Source organism: Nerophis lumbriciformis, linkage group LG19 (assembly GCF_033978685.3).
Source record: "Nerophis lumbriciformis linkage group LG19, RoL_Nlum_v2.1, whole genome shotgun sequence".
Taxonomy (NCBI): Eukaryota; Metazoa; Chordata; class Actinopteri; order Syngnathiformes; family Syngnathidae; genus Nerophis; species Nerophis lumbriciformis.
In genome coordinates, this window is record NC_084566.2 from 10,764,125 (window position 1) to 10,780,450 (window position 16,326).

The 16,326-nt window shown below is 39.5% G+C and overlaps 1 pseudogene; it reads left to right on the forward strand.

Moving 5' to 3' along the window:
- The first annotated feature begins 14,490 nt into the window (after positions 1 to 14,490).
- LOC133619075 (U2 spliceosomal RNA) lies at positions 14,491 to 14,656 on the forward strand (annotated as a pseudogene).
- Positions 14,657 to 16,326: the final 1,670 nt, after the last annotated feature.

Here is a 16,326-nt window from a genome sequence, read left to right on the forward strand (position 1 = left end):
GCTTTCTCGTCATTACTGCTACATGGACCTTCATGTGTAACATTTCTAGAAGTAAACCTGTGTGCTGGATAGTTGTGTGTAAGTTAATTTAGTCGTATGTGTCAACTTACTTCTGGGGGGCAACATAAAATGATCGCCATGGGGTTGTGTTCACAGTGACACCCCCATGAAGTTACAGCACACAAAAACAAAGAAAGGCAAATACGAATACTATGTTATACTGTTGTATAATGTATATATTTGCATCCTTTTTATTAAAAAAAACACAACTCACAATGTTATAACTCCCTGTCAATCGTTGATTTAGGAAAGGATTTATATTATATTTTTCATATATTTTCTAACTAGGGATATACCAATCGCACGGTTGATTTTTGTGATTAATGTGTTTTAATGCCAATCACAAACACCGATCTACTCTAGCTGACACCAAATTCATTTTTAGTTCCCTGGCTGACAAGTGGCTAGCAGTGTGGAGCCACTCCTCTAAGTTAATCATAATCACTTCCATTTTTTTTGGGGGGGGGGTGGGGGGGGTTGTCATAAAAAAATACAATCATGTGTGCTTACGGACTGTAAGCACACATATTAATAACAGAAAGAAACAACCCTTTTGTGTGAATGAATGTGAATGATGGGGAGGGAGGTTTTTTGGGTTGGTGCACTAATTGTAAATGTATCTTGTGTTTTTTATGTTGATTTAATAAAAAATAAAAAAATAAAAATATATTTTTTTGTATTCTTGTGTGGCCCGGTACCAATCGATCCACGGACCAGTACTGGACAGCAGCCCAGTGGTTGGGGACCACTGCACTAGAGAACGAAGCTAAACATGTTACACACTGAGAGCATGTCAGGAGCAGGCACGATATTGGCGAAGCTAGCTTTAAACAACACCAATAAATAAATGCTTAGCAAATTCTCAAACGTGTAGAAGGAAGCACGTAGCAGTAGAAGGTGAACAGATATTAGCAGAAAATTAATAAGAGTTAGAGAAAGGATAATATAACTGTTGCTGTGTCAGCTTTGTAAGAGGGGGGCGGATCAATCCATAAATTGGTGGTGTCGATAGCAAAGGTAGTATCAGTATATAGTCAACATCATAACATCATATCAAGTCGATATTTTCTTTATCACAAAATATTTTTTTGTTATGTTTAAAAACTCAGGGAATATTTCCCTGGACACAAGGACATTGAGGGAAACAAATCAAAGGATTTAAAATTAGTAGTAGATGGTAGTTTTTGATTTTGTTTAGTTAGTGTGTATTATTTAACAATTGTGTGTAATAAAAGAGAATAAATAAGTAGTTTAAATATTGTTGTAAAACTTACAATAGCACTCACCATAAATAAAGTGGAAAATGTGGATTGATATATGCTATTAATTTATTCATTTGATTAGTTATTTTTACTCTCTGTATTTAGTCTTGATCCTAATTTTATTCTGTTTTTACCTGTAATCTTCATGCGACTTATGTTATTCTTTATGTTTAATTATAAAGTGTTACTCTTTTATTTTATTGTGTTTTAATACACTGTATTAGTTTATTTTTTTCAGGGGCTATTTAGGCCAAGGATGGTGCTCTTAGTGTCACTGAACTAACATTCATTTGTGTGTGTTAAAAGCACTTTAGAAATGAAGTTTTATTGTGTGTATCTTTATGTCCCATGCTGTTCAGTGTTAATAGTAGATGAGTTGGCAACAAACCGGTATTGCCAATTAAACACAGAAAATATACCCCTTTGAGTATCTAATAAAGTCTGAACACCACATGTAATGTTCAAATATTATGAAAAATGATGTGTCTCAGGAGAGACACAGATGATGACATGCAAAGGATTCTGGCAGCCTTAAAGATGGTTTTCAACATCAAACTTGTTTGTAAACATGCCAGCTAATCGCTACGCTGACAACAAAGACAGATTACAAGGAGTGGTAACTGTGTAAACCAATACATCATCATGACACACAAACACAACACACACACACACACACACACACACACCCACACACACACACACACACACACACACACACACACACACACACATTAACGCACACACACACACACACACACACACACACCACACACACATATATTGGATAAGCCTGACTTTTGGAACAAAGACTTGAAGAAAGAACACACAGGACAGATGATACATAAATAAGTGGCAATGCTTCTTTGTTGTTGTACGAAAAGTGCTTATTATTCTGGTAAAAAAGTGAATAATAAATAGTAAATATGCCTAAAAATAAAACAAACTATGATGTGTTGTAAATGTATCTACTCTATTTCAGTGGTGATGATAAATAGAACTACTGAAGCTGTTCATTTCCCTAACAAGGTAAAATAAGACAAATAAATTGTGCTCAGCTGTAGAATATAAACTGTATTGGAGCAAGACAGATTGACTGTAGGTGAGTACGCAATTTCAAAGACCTTCAAATACACCAGGAAAAAAATGATGACTTGTTTGCTTGGTGGTAGTCCAGGGTGGAGGTCTTTACCGCCCAATCTGTATGTAATTATTATATAAATTATAAAGTATGACTTGGATAAGTGGTAGACAATGGATGGATGGATGGATGGGACTTCAATGCGCCTCTGGTCCGATCCGATTTTTTGGTCTCAGATACAAACTGACTGCCAATCCTTTGACAACAGATTATTAATTGATTGAAGTTTATTTCGAACATGAATGCAGTTTCAACAAGATACATCACCTATTTTCCATTTCTCTTTACAAAATGCTCAAAAAGGAGAAGGAAGAAGCAAAGCTTATTTAATCCTACCCCTATTCCAATTCATTGTAATGATCCGTTGCCCAGATCATAGTTTGTTTACCGTATTTTTCGGAGTATAAGTCGCACCGGAGTATAAGTCGCACCTGGCGAAAATGCATAATAAAGAAGGAAAAAAACATATATAAATCGCACTGGAGCCCGGCCAAACTATGAAAAAAACTGCGACTTATAGTCTGAAAAATACGGTACGTTTTATGTCTCTTCTTGGTTTAGTTCTGTTTCAGCACCCCTGTTTTGTGTCTCCTTGGTTAGCTATTGTTATTTATTGTTTTCACCTTCCTCTGATTAGTGTTCGGCACGCTCACCTGCTGCCGGGCACTAATCAGAGAACTATTTAGTCTTGCTTTTTCGCCTCACTCATACTGGTGCTTTTGTTTGCTCCTATGCAACTGTTACATGTATTCCTTTTGTTTCTTGCGCTAAGTTCCGCATTAGTTTCCCTGTGTAGCTATCCTGTTAGCTATCCCTAAATGCACGCTCGTTTTGTTTGTTTTCTTGTGTTTGTTTGTTCCGGTCTGATTTATAGGAATAAGTCATTCTTCTCACATGCAAGCTGCTTCCTGTCGTTCCACCCGCTTCCTGGAAAGATGACCTCCGGCGTTAACATGCAACGACCACGTCACAGAAAAGCACCAGCATGAGTGAGGCGAAATAGCAGGACTAAATAACTCTCTGATTAGTGCCCAGCAGCAGGTGAGCGCGCTGAACACTAATCGGAGGCAGGTGAAAACAATAAATAACCATGGCAACGAAGAAGACACAAAACAGGGGTGCTGAAACAGAACTAAGCCAACGAGAGACATACAACCTAAACAAACTATGATCCGGGAAACGGATCATAACATTCATAGCAGTTTCTTACACACTAATGTTCACTTCCTGTTTTCAATTTGTAGCACAGTTATATCAAGGTTTTCTAAATACAACAGTTCTCTTCATAAATAGTTAAAGGGGAACATTATCACCAAACCTATGTAAGCGTCAATATATACCTTGATGTTGCAGAAAAAAGACCATATATTTTTTTAACCGATTTCCGAACTATAAATGGGTAAATTTTGGCGAATTAAACGCCTTTCTATTATTCGCTCTCGGAGCGATGACGTCACAATGTGACTTCACATCGGGAACAATCCGCCATTTTCTCAAACACATTACAAACACCGAGTCAAATCAGCTCTGCTTTTTTCCGTTTTTTCGACTATTTTCCGTACCTTGGAGACATCATGCCTCGTCGGTGTGTTGTCGGAGGGTGTAACAACACGAACAGGGACGGATTCAAGTTGCACCAGTGGCCCAAAGATGCGAAAGTGGCAAGAAATCGGACGTTTGTTCCGCACACTTTACCGACGAAAGCTATGCTACGACAGAGATGGCAAGAATGTGTGGATATCCTGCGACACTCAAAGCAGATGCATTTCCAACTGGACTGGACGGATCAGCTTTCAGGAAAAGAGAGCGGATGAGGGTATGTCTACAGATTATATTAATTGATGAAAACTGGGCTGTCTGCACTCTCAAAGTGCATGCCAAATGTATTTCATATGCTGTAAACCTAGTTCATAGTTGTTAGTTTCCTTTAATGCCAAACAAACACATACCAATCGTTGGTTAGAAGGCGATCGCCGAATTCGTCCTCGCTTTCTCCCGTGTCGCTGGCTGTCGTGTCGTTTTCGTCGGTTTCGCTTGCATACGGTTCAAACCGATATGGCTCAATAGCTTCAGTTTCTTCTTCAATTTCGTTTTCGCTACCTGCCTCCACACTACAACCATCCGTTTTAATACATGCATAATCTGTTGAATCGCTTAAGCCGCTGAAATCCGAGTCTGAATCCGAGCTAATGTCGCTATACCTTGCTGTTCTATGTGCCATGTTTGTTTGTATTGGCATCACTGTGTGACGTCACAGGAAAATGGACGGGTGTATATAACGATGGTTAAAATCAGGCACTTTGAAGCTTTTTTTAGGGATATTGCGTGATGGGTAACATTTTGAAAAAAAACTTCGAAAAATAAAATAAGCTACTGGGAACTGATTTTTAATGGTTTTAACCCTTCTGAAATTGTGATAATGTTCCCCTTTAAGTCAGTTACGATTCACATAAAGAGATGAATCATATCGTATTTACAATAAATAGTTATTCTTCCTTATACATTGTAAACAATTTGTGTTTGAACACCCTATTAATTAAGTATATCAATTAGTGCATTGGTTTGCTTCTTCCTAAACCATTCCATAATTAAATTCCACATACCAAGTAGCCACGCCATATCTTATTGAGATGCTGCAGCCTTATTCTCTCAGCAGAACCCTGAGGTCTTCAGACCAGCTCCTCCTGGCTGTCCCTAAAACCAGAGGAGATAGAGCCTTCTCAGTGGCATGGCCCAGACTGTGGAACGGCATTCCATCATCCATTAGATCCTCCCAGTCTCAGAGCCAATTTAAATCCAGGTTAAAAACATATTTTGACTCCCTGGCGTTCAAATACAGTTAGGCAGGATATATGTGTGGTTTTATTCCTTGTTTTATGCATTTTTTTAAATTATCATTACATTTTAGTATTTTTAGGTGATATATTTTGCACTTTTTGAACGTATATTTTACTATTGTATTTTATTCATCCTTCTTTGTTAAAATGTAAATGTGACACTACGTGCCGTTTTTTTGTTTAAAAGTGTTTCTTATGTATGTACAGCACTTTGGCCAACTGGGGTTGTTTATAAATGTGCTATATAAATGAATAAACTGAACTGAAGTGATTTTTGATCCATAACATATTTTGCTTTATTCATTATCGAAATATTTCTTACCACTTTGTGTTGTGTATTTTTAAATGAGATTTCCAGTAAATTTGATTATCTATTTTTACACCCAAAAATTGTATTTCTATTACTCATCTATCAATGTCTACTCCGTCTATTTGTATTTGTGTCAGATTTTCTCCTCTACTGTCACAGAATAACTTTATTTTAGTTTTACTGAGATTCAAAGATAGTCTGTTTTTTTTTTCAAACCATCTCTTTAATTTGTTCATTTTATCTGTTATTATTTGTATTAGCTTCTCTGTGTTTTCCTCTGAACAAAATGTATTTGTGTCGTCGGTAAATAATTCTGACTTTAAGTTCTTTGTACCTTTACAAACATCATTGATATATAAAGATTGAACAATTTTGGACCCAGTATTGATCCCTGGGGTACACCGCAAGATAGCTGTTGACATCCATCCAATTTCTACCGCTTATTCCCTTTGGGGTCGCGGGGGGCGCTGGAGCCTATCCCAGCTACAATCGGGCGGAAGGCGGGGTACACCCTGGACAAGTCGCCACCTCATCATGTTGACATACTTTCACCTATTTTCACAAATCGCTTCCTGTTGGTTAAGTAACTTCTTATCCAGTTCAAGACCAGGCAACTGATTCCATATCGTTCTAAATTAACAATTAAGATATTATAATTAATTGTGTCAAATGCTTGTTAGATCCATAAATACTGCTGCTGCACACTCTTCACCATCTATTAGATTGGTGATTTTCCTCTGTTATTTTGATAAATGTTAGCTTTGTATCCAAATTGTTTCCCTGCAAGTGTACCACATTTAATCATGAACTTGTCCAGTCTGTTGTTCCAATTTTTTTCGATGATTTTAGAAAATTGTGGAAGTAAATAAACAGGTCTATAGTTTGTAAATTCATGTTTAGCCGCAGTTTTATAAAGCGGAACAACTTTTGCCATGTTCATTTTGTCTGGGAATGTGCCTGTTTGAATTGATAGGTTGCTAATATACGTTCAAGGCCTTGAAATTTCTTCAGTAACTTTTTTATGGCTTTCGTATATATTTGGTGACAGTCAGTTGAGTTTTTTTTATTTACATTTCTTTACAATTTTAGTTACTTCTTCGTTTGTCACATTAACAAGGAACATAAGAGTTGGTATTTGCGTTTATAGTGTCATTCATGTCCTCAACTGACATGGGATCAGTAATCTTTTCCTCTAGATTTGGTCCAATATTTACAAAGTATTAAATCCAGGTTGGATTATCCAATCTCAGGAGGTGATTAGAGCATTGAAACGAGGGAAGGTCTCCGGTGGCCCATGCTCGTATGGGCTAAAACTCTCAAGAGTAAGCGAATGGGATCCCCAGGGAGAAAAACTTTCAGCCCTCTTCTCCTCATTTTTGTTTAAGGACCGACTACCCACTAGCTTCAAGGAGAGCCAAACAACTCTTCTGCCCAAAACAAATGATCCCAAGGGTCTTCAAGAGATTGGGAACTGGAGGTCTTTAAGGATTAGCTCTGTTCTAACTTGCCTGCTGTCCGGGATTGTTAATGAGTGACTTCAGAGCGTCTGTGATTTGAGCCCACTGCAGAAAGGCTTTATCGACAGCCCAGGGTGCACTGAAAATCTTACACTGGTCAAGGTCCTGATCACCCACTGCAAAAAAGGGAAGAGGCCGTTGGCTGTGGTCTTCATCGACTTAGCCAAGGCCTTCGACTTGGTATCATGTGGGCTTATCCTAGATGTCTTGGCGGCAAGACGGGTTGATGAACAAGTCCGCTAACTAGTGGTTGACATGTATCGCAACTGTTCAACCATGGTCAAAACTCTTGCCGGAAATACAAGACCCATACACATTCTTAGTGGAGTCCAGCAAGGTCACCCGCTTTCCCCTCTTCTTTTTAACTTAGCTATAAACCTACTATTGGAAAGGCTGGAGACCGAAGGCAAGGGTTTCCAGATCGGCACACACCAACTGTTTGCTCTAGCCTTTGCCGATGACCTGGTTTTAGTTAGTGATTGATGGGCCAGCATGGCCTTGATTCTGAACATCAGAATCCTGGAGAACTTCCTAAAGCAATGTAGGATGAGTGTTAACGCAAAAGATATGCTGCGACTTTATGATTGAAAAATCATATTCCAAGAAGTTAATATGTAACTTGGAACCTTGGCACATCGAAGGAGTCCCCCTCCGCATGTTGGGTGAAACTGATAAAGCCAAATACCTGGGAGTCCACATCTCCCCCATGATTGGCATCTGCCGTCCTAATACTCGAGGAGATTTGGGAGAGCTCCTCAATACAATTTCTAAGAGCCACCTACGACCTTCCCAGAATGTCCACATCCTGAATGTACATGCAATACCCAGGCTATTGTATGGGGCTATCAACTCAGATATAACCCAAAACACTGTAGTCAAATGTGACAGGGACATTCTCAGTACAATTAAAATATGGCTCTACTTGCCACCTGACACGACCAACAGAATACTCTACGGCAGGGGTGCTCAATACGTCGATCGCGATCTACCAGTCGATCGCAAAGGTAGTATTGGTAGATCGCATTACATTAAAAAAAAAAAAAAAAAAAAAAAAAAAAAATGTATGTAAATGATAAATGGGTTGTACTTGTATAGCGCTTTTCTACCTTCAAGGTACTCAAAGCGCTTTGACACTACTTCCTCATTTACCCATTCACACATACATTCACACACTGATGGAGGGAGCTGCCATGCAAGGCGCTAACCAGCACCCATCAGGAGCAAGGGTGAAGTGTCTTGCTCAGGACACAACGGACATGACGAGGTTGGTACTAGGTGGGGATTGAACCAGGGACCCTCGGGTCGCGCACGGCCATTCTTCCATTGCGCCACGCAGTCCATGTAATGTAATGCAAATTTTTTTTTTTTTTAATGTAATGCAAATTGACGCCAGCCTATCATCCACCCCGTCTTTTGATTGATAAACAGGGCAGCCAGTCAGATGACATCTTCGTTTTTCTGACACTTAGGTCACTGCGCATGCGCAAACAACGGTGCTCAGTGCAGCAAAGCTAACAAGCTTGTCAGTCAGTTACCGCCAATTTTCAGCCCTCGGTTTTTTCTCTTAAGTGTATAAAAATGAGTGGGGGAGCTGGACCAAGTAAGAAGACAAAAACGTATCACTTTCATACGGAATGGGAGGAGGACTTTTTTTTCACGATGACATTTTCGAAGTGCGTTTGCCTCATCTGCCAATCTGCCATCGCAATACCAAAGAAGGGAAATGTGGAGCGGCATTTTCGGACTATTCATGGAAAATACGACACCGACTTCCCGCTGAAAAGCGAGCTGAGAAAGAGAAAGGTGAAGGAACTGAAATCCCAGTTGTCCGGACAGCAGTCCTTTTTCACACAACAAACTTCAAAAGCGAAAGTCGCCACCGAAGCATCATTCCGGGTGAGTCACATCATCGTTAATAACAAGAAGTCCTTCCAAGACGGAGAGATGGTAAAGGAGGCATTCGTTGAAGCAGCTGACTCATTGTTCCGAGACTTTAAAAATAAGGCAGAAATATTATATTCCATCAAAGCTCTCCAGCTGTCAAGATGTACAGTTACACGGCGCTGTGAAGCCATGGCTGAGGATTTAACCCAGCAACTTTGGGCGGACATCGGAGATTGCGAGTGTTTCTCACTGCAATTGGACGAATCTACGGACGTGAGTGACACAGCCCAGATGTGCATTTTCATCCGTATGGTGTTTAGTGATATCACTACAAAAGAAGAGCTATTAACATTACTGCTCATGAAAGAACAGACCCGAGGAGAGGACATATTTCAGTCGTTTAAAAACTTTGTGGAGAAAACTCAGCTCCCAGTGTACAAACTGATGTCTATCACCACGGATGGAGCTCCCGCAATGGTTGGCCGCTTGAATGGATTTATTGCCAAGTTCAGGCAGGACGATGATTTCCCGGACTTCCTAAATTACCATTGCATAATCCACCAACAAGCGTTATGCGCTAAAATGCTCAACATGAAGGAGATCATGGATGTTGCAATGAAGATCGCCTGTTCTATTCGCGCCAGATCTCTTCAGAAGACGGTTATTTCGTGCACATCTGGAGAAGGCTGACTTCGACCACTCTGAGTTATTGCTGCACACTGACGTGAGATGGCTTAGTCGAGGGAAATTCCTGCAAAGATTTCGAGAGCTCTGTCCAGAGATTAAGGAGTTTTTCCGTGTAGCAGCTGGACATGCAGAATACACGCAACTAAATGACGGTCAGTGGCTGTTAGACTTGGCATTTTTAACCGATCTGACCAACATGTTGAATGATCTTAATCTAGAGCTGCAAGGAAAAGACAAAACAGTGATCAATATGATCAGCTCAGTTAATGCTTTCAAACAAAAGATGAAACATCTCTCCTCAAAGCTGCAGCGCCATGATTTGGCAAACTTCCAGAACCTGGCGTCAGAGCTGGAGATGCAAGGGAAGGCCTGTGTGCAACTTGACAGTGCACGCTACACAGAGCAGATTGACAATTGTCTGTCAGAGTTTGACAAACAAAGACGTTTCTTTGCTCAAGCCAGTCGCTACATTCATGTGCTATCCTTTTCGGGAAGATGCTGAGGTTGATTCCCTCGCATCACAAATTGCAACACTATTTCACCTGAACTCTTCTGGAGTGGAAGATGAGATTTTGACACTGCAAGCCGACAATGAGCTGAAGTCCAGAGCTCATGGACAGTTCTGGAACTTACTCACAGAGGTAAAGTACCCCAACATCAGGAAATGTGCTACCTCCTTGACTGCATTATTCGGCTCCACTTATTTATGTGTCAGCCTTTTCCCACATGAAGATCATTAAGTCCAAGTACCGTTCCACCATGACTGATGAACATTTGGAAGTGTGCTTGAGGCTGGTTGTCAGCAGCTACCGGACTATGCATCCCTGACTGATTCAATTCAGTGCAAGTCATCAGAGTAAACTCGGGTAATGACAAAAAATGTACATAGTTAATTGTGTTGTGTTGTGCAATATTGGCTCATGCGGTTATGCATGTACATCAACATACATTGTTGATATAAAGAATCCTCAATATATTTAGAAATAAATATATGTTTTGCATTTTTGTAGTAGGTACATCATTTTGACTTGATCATTTTATAAGTAGCTTGCATGCTGAAAAAGTGTGAGCACCCCTGATTCTTGTATTATCATTAAACACCTTTAATTTATTAACAATATTAACTATATGTGTTAAACATGCTTGCATTATCATTAACTTGTTAACAAAAACATATATTTCATAAATAAGTAAATATAAATTGTATATATGAATGAGGTAGATCCCCACGACTTGATCAATTGAAAAGTAGCTCGCCTGCAGAAAAAGTGTGAGCACCCCTGCTCTACGGCAACAGGTGAGATTGAGGCCTGACTGTCCACAAGTTATCGGCCACAGTGGCGATAGCACAATTAAAGGGCAAATGCAAGTCCTTGAGCTCAGGTGACTTAAAAGTGGCTGAAATGTCAGCAAGTCAACTCATTTCCCGACCTGGTGAGGAGTTGGGAACGCATCACTGGCCTGAGGCACCGAGGGCCTAAGGTATCAGTGTCGGACATTCAAATCTCAAAAATCTCCAGCCGAGCTTGGCGTATGAAGGAGTCCGTGAGATGGTGCAATCTCCGGACTCAAAGGGTCGGCCAACTGGTTTTCCAGAATGATAGGATCAGCAAAAAACGGGTGCTAGACGAGAACAAAAGACGTCTAAGTGAGTCAGAGCTCATCACTGCTCTCAGGTTACAGGCCAACCTCTGGTACTACCACCACAAGAGTGATGACGCTAAACCCAAATCATGCAGACTATGCGGCCGTAGCCCACAGTCAATGAACACATGGTCTCTGGCTGTCCCAAGCTTGAGAACCACAGGATGAAGAATGACAAAATCCATCTGTAAACTGCTTGCCTTGCAAGGCACTAAAGCTGGATGGACGGTGGAAAGTGAAAAGAGACATTATGACCAAATGGAGGTGTGTTGGGTCCCTGATCTTACTCTGATAAAGGAGGGTCGAGTAATGATAATTTATGTGACAATCAGGTACGAAAAAGGCCTGGATACCCTGGGAAATGCAAGCGAGGAGAAGCAGGGGAAATACCACCATTTGATCAACCTCATCAAACAAAATGTCAGTAATGTTGTCTCCGTGAGTACCGTATTTTTCGGAGTATAAGTTGCACCGGAGTATAAGTCGCACCTGCCGAAAATGCATATTAAAGAAGAAAAAAAACATATATAAATCGCACTGAAGCCCGGCCAAACTATGAAAAAAACTACGACTTACAGTCCGAAAAATACGGTATACACGTTTTCCCGATGAGCTTTTGTGTCAAATGGCATTCCGACAACAACAAAGTCCTCGAGGAGACCGGTCTGGCCAAGACCAACCGCGTCAAGTTTGCAAAACTTGCCGCCAAAAAGACTCTACTGCTTGCAGTCAAATCTATGAAATTATTTAAAAGACTGGCAAAGAAAAGTGATTTGACTTAAGCCTTGGTTATGGTTCCGATTGGCCTGACCACCTCATGACCTAATTCAATTCTGTAATATATCGAACATGCATTATTACAATAAAAAAAATAAAAAGTTGTGTAGTCAATAGTTTTACTCTTTTTATGGTTCAGGAGGTCAATGGTAAAGTCACCACATAAGATTTCAGTCAAGGTTGCATTGATCCAGTTTTTAAACATTTCAATGTTTGACTTAGGTGTTCTATATATACATAACTGATCCATATGTTTTTGCTTTTTTTTCATTACATATTTCAATGATTATACATTCCAAAATGTTGATGAATATTTTTCTCCATTTCTCCAGTTCAAGTCCTTCATCACATACATCCGTTCTGGTTCTGTTGATGTAATTTAGTTTATATCCCTCCAATTCAAAATCTATTCCTTTTTTTCCATCAATGAGACAGCGACCACCCAAAAGGGGTTGCTGAATTGTTCCGAAAAATGTTTTATGTTGGTTTAATTTGCATTCAGAGCTTCTGATGTTGAAATTAATTGTTGACGGTTTATCTCCGGCTTAAATATGTTAATTTAATTGTTCAATTGTACAATAAGAACCTTCATTTCTGATGTGCAAGAAAAAGTTATTTTTGGATCTATATTATTTTCCAATTCCAGACTTTTATGTTCCATGTTGCAAAATGTTTCCAATTCCATATTGCTGCCGTCATTTATGTGCATCATAAATGTGTGTAGAATGTGTGAAATTAGTCCAGTCCTCCAACAAATCAGCTAACCAATTGTATGTGTTAAATATATCTGTCAAAGTCCTCAATTATTTTCACCACCAAAACTCTTGCTTCCTCCGTTGAGCCATTTAATTGCATGAATATTTTACAGTTTACCCAGGTGTGTTGTATTTTTCCTTGTTTCCTCAAGTGTCTTGATTTTTGGCTTATAATAACGATATCACTGTCACTACGCGATTGATACCGGAAGACACGATCGGTCCACGCATGCGCAAAGACTACGTCACTTACGTCAACTTCCGGTTATGGTTGTGCCCGCCTCAGTTACCATGGTTTTCTTTTTTGTAATCTTTATTTGAACAACAATTACATAGGAAACAAAACAAACGTTACTTAAGAATAAAGTACTTGTTTTGAAACTGTTCAGATTCGTACAGAAACCTACATGATGTACTCATCAGTCTTAAATGGCAAAGAAATCCATCTTTTTTTTACAACTTTATGTGCATCAAATACATCAATTCACAATACTTAAAGATTAGTTTGACACGCCAACTTGGACATGTCATGAAAGAGACATTCCTCAATGTGTTGAGTCATCTAAACACTGAAAACACAAAGTTACTAAATAGAAGCTTTTTCACTTTTGTGTCACGTTTACGCCAGTCATGAAAAAGTAACAATGATTTTTGCCCTAATAAAAGCACGAAAATATGTATTTGAAAATGTCACTAAAAGTAAACAGCTCAATACCTGTTTTTTGAACTGTCAATTCAGGAGGCTGTTTGCAACTATCTCTAAGTGACATTTTTCAAACCAAACAATACAACCAAAACACAATATTTTTTTAAGTGTCATATGTTTTCACAAAACAAATTGATGTCGTTCTCAGGAGTTAGTCTGGTGTTGTCACTCACCGTTGTCTCGTGCACGCATTAAGTGTGTGCACAACAGAAGCTTTTCAAAACTGAGGCGTTTTCTTTTTGGTCTGAAAATGTATTTTCCAACACTAAAGAGTCGTTTGCAAGCTGTATTAGCAGCTGTGTTCACGGAGATCTTCTTCATTGTTCGATTTTAAAAACCATTCAAATGGTTGGTTTTTGGTTGATTGCAAGTATCTGTCCAGTTTATTAAGAACTGTTTTTGTTCTCATGGCTTGGAAGTATTCAGACACTTCATCTTTGTCAACATTTGGGTTCTCATCCTGCATGATGATTTGATCGCCTGAAGAATTTGTTTGAAGTAGGTTAACTTCTGCTCTCGGGTCTGACACAACACCTGTCTTCGTTTCAGTGGGAATGTAGGCCAGTTTCAACTTGAGATGAGTTTTGGGGTTGTAGAGAGGAGTGCTAGAGAAGTAAGTCCATCAGTTAGTCAAACATTAAATGGAGGTGCAAAGTATTTTGTGTCCAGGTTGTGGATCAGTGCACCAGCTCAGTGGACAACCACTATGCTGGTAAGTGGCTTGTCCACCAACCCATCTGTTTTGTTGACTTCAGGAAATCGATCGTGTCCTCAAAAGGGGGTCCGATAGGGTGCCCGGTCCCTATTATGAGGCATTCGATCCCTGTACAATCGCAGCTGGAACTCGTTTCACGTTGCTGACACAAAGTCAAACTAAAGTTGCCTTTTTTCACCAGTTCTGTTGTAGATGGAATACACTTCTCGGCCTTTCGGCTAAGATCAAGTGTAGTATCTGTTCTTATCAGTTTAATATCTGATTTGTCCCCTATCTGGGGACCATATATTAAATTGATTTATTGTTCCGTCCACTCCACGCATTGACCTGGTATTGCAGTACCTCCAGAAACGTTTTGTTTTTTTACCTACTTAGTGGCCTAGTGGTTAGAGTGTCCGCCCTGAGATCGGTAGGTTGTGAGTTTAAACCCCAGCCGAGGCATACCAAAGACTATAAAAATGAGACCCATTACCTCCCTGCTTGGCACTCAGCATCAAGGGTTGGAATTGGGGATTAAATCACCAAAAATGATTCCCGGGCGCGGCCACAGCTGCTTCCCACTGCTCCCCTCACCTCCCAGGGGGTGATCAAGGGTGATGGGTCAAATGCAGAGAATAATTTCTCCACACCTAGTGTGTGTGTGACAGTCATTGGTACTTTAACTTTAACTTTAGGTGCAACTAAGCATAAAGGCTGTACAGTTTCTAACCATTTGTGAATGATGTAGTGCTAATAGCTTCATCAAGCTGTGACTTTCTGCGTTTTCTGTGGAAGAGTATACAGCTGCCAGGTTCACAATCAGCACCTAATTTAAATGAATTCATAGAATAAGTAGAGGGCCACTGAAAATATGCTTTCATGCCAAAAATGGCACCCGGGCTGCACTTTAGACACCCTTAATTGATAGCTATTCTGAGCAACAGTCTATTTGGCATTATGGCTAGCCATGACTCCTACTAGCCAAATGATGCTGTAACCTTCTATCATAAAATGTAATAATATAGCACAGGTAGGTATGGTCATTAGCTTTCGATGGACCAGGACTAGAAGATGTTATTATTTTTAAAAGCGAGTATTACTGAACATCAATAATGAAAAAGGAAGGGAACAGGGAGTCCTTTCTCACGCGGCAGAACGGTTCAATCAGGTTGGCTTGCCACCCAGCTCTGGCTGGGAATGTCCGAACTTGAATGTCTTGGATTTTCCCACCAGTCCAGTGAGGAAATTACGGCGGATCTCTTACAAATAGAACCTGACTTCTAAGCAGGTTAGACAAATTCTTAGTACTAATGTTCAATTTCTCTCGTTGACATGATGACTAATGCCGCTAAATCGCATTATCAAAAGTGATGTACAACATAATATATTTTCAATCCCAAATGTGCACTCAAAATATGTCTCTTAATCCTTACTTACAGTTTGGAACTACAAATGTATTCAAGTAGTTTCCATTTATACCAGTGGTTCTTAACCTTGTTGGAGGTACCGAACCCCACCAGTTTCATATGCGCATTCACCGAACCCTTCTTTAGTGAAAACTAAAATGTGTTTTTTTTTTTTTATATTCAAGACAAAGTTATATGTTTTTGGTAACACTTTAGTATGGGGGACATATTCTAAGTAACAAAGACTTAATTTAGTGTTTTTTGGACACTAGGGGAACATATTCTAAGTAACAAAGACTTAATTTAGAGTTTTTGGACACAAGTGGAACATATTCTAAGTAACAAAGACTTAATTTAGAGTTATTAGGTTAGTGTTGGGGATAGAGGGTTAGGGCCATGGTTAGAGGGTTAGGGTTATAATAAGGCCATGCCGAATAAGGCATTAATAAGTACTTAATAATGACTAGTTAAGAGCCTATATGTTACTAATTTGCATGTTAATAAGCAACTAATTAATGGTGAATATGTTCCCCATACTAAAGTGTTACCATATTTTATTACTAGTGCACAAAATGAACCGTGCATGAACATCACCTTGTTCAAAGAACAAAACCAACACAGTGCATAAACTCACAACAAATTACACATC